The sequence below is a fragment of the Cryptomeria japonica genome, chromosome 2, assembly GCF_030272615.1.
Source record: "Cryptomeria japonica chromosome 2, Sugi_1.0, whole genome shotgun sequence".
In the NCBI taxonomy this organism is placed as follows: domain Eukaryota; kingdom Viridiplantae; phylum Streptophyta; class Pinopsida; order Cupressales; family Cupressaceae; genus Cryptomeria; species Cryptomeria japonica.
In genome coordinates this window covers 79219160-79223469 of record NC_081406.1, presented here as the reverse complement: position 1 = coordinate 79223469, position 4310 = coordinate 79219160, and positions in this window count along the sequence as shown.

Below are 4310 nucleotides of genomic sequence, written 5' to 3'. Positions count from 1 at the left end.
TGACTGCAATTTTGCTGCCAGTCGGCACAAATGGAGTAAGAGAAGATTATTAATGGATTGATCTTCAAGAAAAACTATGTTGAGAGTCTTATATGGTGTATTTAATTCCATTTTGAGTAATTAGAATAGTTTTTGTTTTGCAAGTGTGGTGTGTTTGTAAATATTTTGTAAATTACCTTCTCACTGTCCAGTTTTGGACTGTTTTGAGAAGATGGGTTGTTAACTCCTTTCCCCATTGTGGAATCACCATGAAACCATGGGGAATAGGAGTATTGACCCTGTACATTATTTCAAAGCAAGCAGGGCCCTTGAAGATGCAGGGAAGCTAAGCAAAGACCCACTTCTAGGCGAGACTAGACAGTGCTTGGCTAGGAAGGGGTGAAGTTGCAGAGGTCCAAAAGAGCAAGGAAGGTCAGAGGAGGAGGCACCCTTTGGAGGAGTTGTAGATGGGTGAGTGTAACACCATTTGTGAAGAGGAGGATCATTCACCAATCCAGACAAGGTGGTGAAATCAACAATCCAACACTGTGACCCTGACAGGCCTAAAAAAACCCTCTTTAAAACCCTTGAAAACCCCAAAATTCACCTAGGGTAGTGTACGGACACTTGGAGGCCCAAAACTAGGAAAATCCTTGAGCCCATGCCAAATGAATAGTAGGTCTTTTGGGAAGTTTCACAAGAATATGCATCATTTTCAAGAGGGAGCCCTAAAAGTCCAGGTAGGAGGCCTAATTGGGCACAATCCTTGGAGCCCTATTTTGTAGGTAAAAGACAAAATAGTGAAATCGGTAAGTTGGAAGTTGAAAACCTCTTGGGGGCACATGAATTCATGGATAACCATGTCCAAGACCTGTCCTACCCTTGCTAGGACCTAAGAAGGTGTGGAACAAGCCAAACCCTTATTAGCCTAAGTAAGGGTTCTTTGAATCTCATGAGTAGGTGAGACCTTAGGAGTGGTGTTTCAAGTTGTTGGTGGGTGGATTGGGAAAGTTCAGGGGATTCCACAAGCAAGGGAAGTCCTAGAGACCGTAGGGTGTGGTTAGAACACCTGGTGATCCAAGGAAAGGATCCAAGAGCATAGACTAGGCTAGTCTATCCCAAACCCCATCCCATCAATTAGGCTCCTTCAATAAAGGTTGATTTTAAGGTTAGACTTAAGGTTTAATTAGGGTTATGCTTATGTTAACCCAAAGGTTCAATTAGGGTTAGGATTCAATTTAATTTATATTATGGATACTATCAAGGCTACCATTTGATTATGGTAAGTGTTTAACTATAGTCGGGGTTAGTATTAGAGTTCAATCAACATTAGAATTAGGGTTATGATTCAATTACATTAGGGTTAAGGTTAAATTAGGATTATAGGTAATTGAGGGTTAGGGTTTGGGATAGAATATGATTAGAATTATGGTTCAATTAGGGTTAGGGCTTAGTTTATGGTTAGGGTTCAATTATGGTTAGATTATAGTTCAAATTATAGGTAGGGTTTAATTCTAGGATTAGAGTTAATTTTAGGCTTAGATTGTAATTATAGTAAGATTTTGTTTAAGCTTAGATTGAAATTGTATATTTTAGGACTACCTTTTAGTTTCTTTCCATTTAATACTTCCTCTATTGCCATTTTTATTTTGTCCACCAGCATGAGATTTGACAGTGATGCTTCTTTGAAAATTCTTTTGTTCCTTTCCTTTCAGATGTGCCATACTATTATGGATGGTCCAATCGTCCATAGATCACTCCACTTTAACTTTTGTCCGGTTGGCCAAGAGAGAATGAAGTCAAAAAGTCTTTTATTTTTTACCGTAGCCCAATTTATTCTTTCAATGAATCAGTTCCAACAATATTCTGCCACCGGACAATTGAATAGAAGATGATTTGTCGATTCTTCATCTACACAGCACATAACACAGTGATTGGGGCCCGAGATGCCAATAGTTTTGAGTCTATCACCCGTTAGGATTCTACTATGAAGAGAAATCCACAAAAAATCCCCAACTTTTGGAAGTAGCTTGGTGCATTGATAAGGCACGGTGGACAAAAATATTTTGTATGCTTTCATTATATTAATTTTATTTTATTGTGACTAAATTGTGTGTCCATGTGACTAATTTGAGTTGCGAATGAAATTTGATCTCCATTGAAGTTGATTGTGATTTTAGGATACCAAGTAGAATCTCAAAATTTTAGTGCATCACCTCCTAGGGCTAGTAGTTTTCAATTCAAAATCAATATTTCTATCATTTTCTCTTCTCAAGTGCAATAATTTTAGGAGGTTTTCCAAGGGAAGTATCCCATAATACGGAGGTTCATCCTTGTTTTAGGTCACTCATAGCTTGAGAAACTCATAGTTTTGAGGAAATATCTTCACATGCCTAGTGATCATATAGGTCCTATGGTGTGCTAAGGGATCATATAGTGTCCTATGACCCCTTAGGACACCCTATGACCCCTTAGATGTCATATTGTGTCCTAAGGGTCATATGGTGTCCTAAGGGGTCATATTGTGTCGTTAGGGGTCATATTGTGTCGCTAAGGGTCATATGGTGTCCTATGATGTCATATTGTGTCTCTAGGGGTCATAGGGTGTCCTAAGGGTCATATGGTGTCCTATGACCCCTTAGGACACCATATGGTGTCATTATGTGTCTTATGTTGTCCTAGGACACCATATGAGAGGGAGGGGGAGGAGAGAGGGAGAGAATAAGAGAGATATACACCTGAGAGAAGGGGAGAGTGAGATAGAGAGGATGACAGGGAGAGACTTCATTGTGTGTCCATGTGAGCTATATTGGTTAACTTCATGCATTAATTGTCTATGTATAGTCACATTTTTGTATATATAGCATATATAATCTTAATCCTAAATATGCACAAATGGTTTAACATCAAAACTGATGGAATATATCTCTCTCTCTCTCACACACACACAAAATCATTTCTTCTTTGATCACAATTGGACACACTAATGTGTGCCACAAGCTTCAATATTATTTCTTTTGAATGAGTCTTTCAATGACATAATCTACACTTGCTCTAGCCTACAAAATTTTATAGTTTTCCATAGACGTAGCTAATAGAGATAACATGTAACCAATAAATAGAATCTAAACTTGTTATTTGACTCCTAAATGGATGATATGACGATGTTCCTATGGTTTGTTTAAAGATCCTTCAATTTTGTCTCGTTTATGCATTTTCAAGGCAAGAACTGTCATGTTAGTAGATGTTGTATGTTTTGTTGAGTGTTTTGACAAGTTGAAGTTGTGAATACAATCATTTTCCTTCAAGCAATTATTGAATTAAAAAATTTCTTATGAATCAATTATATACTACATGTTTCTAATTTGAGTTGTGATTGAAATTTGATCTCCATTGAAGTTGATTGTGATTTTAGGATAGCAAGTAGAATCTCAAAATTTTAATGCATCACCTCCTAGGGCTAGTAGTTTTCAATTCAAAAGCAATCTTTATATCATTTTCTCTTCTCAAGTGCAATAATTTTAGGAGGTTTTCCAAGGGAAGTATCCCATAAGATAGTTTGGATTGTTTCAGTCTAAGGATTTTCCATACATTGTTGATATTTTTATTTATATCAATGATATCTTCCTTTTTAGGCAATATCTTCACATGCCTAGTGACTCTGAGTTAAAATCTATTGGTTCAATAGTCCAAGTGTTGGTATGTTTCAAAGCAAATCTATTTTATTTTGATTCTCCAGCTCTTTGAATGAATAAATATGTCTATACTTCATAAGAGTTTGTCTTATCAACCCCTATTTCATGAGAGTAATTTTCCTACACCATATTATCTATATTAGACCCAAAACACTGCTAGTTTTATCCTAGACAAACTTTCTACAACAAGCTATTAGCATATTCAATAAGCTTACCACCCACCCATCCCTACTCAAACCCCTTGGGAACTTGATATAGATCATCTTATGAGGTAAAGGTTCGTAAGTTGATATGTATGATGATATAGAACAATAGTTTAAAGAGCAAGGAAAAAGTGTCGATTCATCAATATTATGTTTTCTCTATCTCGGTCTCCACCCCCCTCTCTCTTTCCATCTCTCTTTCTCTCATTTATCTCTTGTCTCTCCCTCTCAGTATCTATCGCTCTATCTCACTCTCCTCCTCTATTAGGTGTGTCTCTCTCCCATTCCCTTGCTCTCCTACCCCTCTCTCCCTATCTAGGGTCATATGGTATTCTTAGGGTTCATATGGTATCCTAGGGATCCATGCATGTGTCCTACGGGGTCATAGGACACCATGTGACTTGTAACGATACATAAGATGTCATATGGAGTC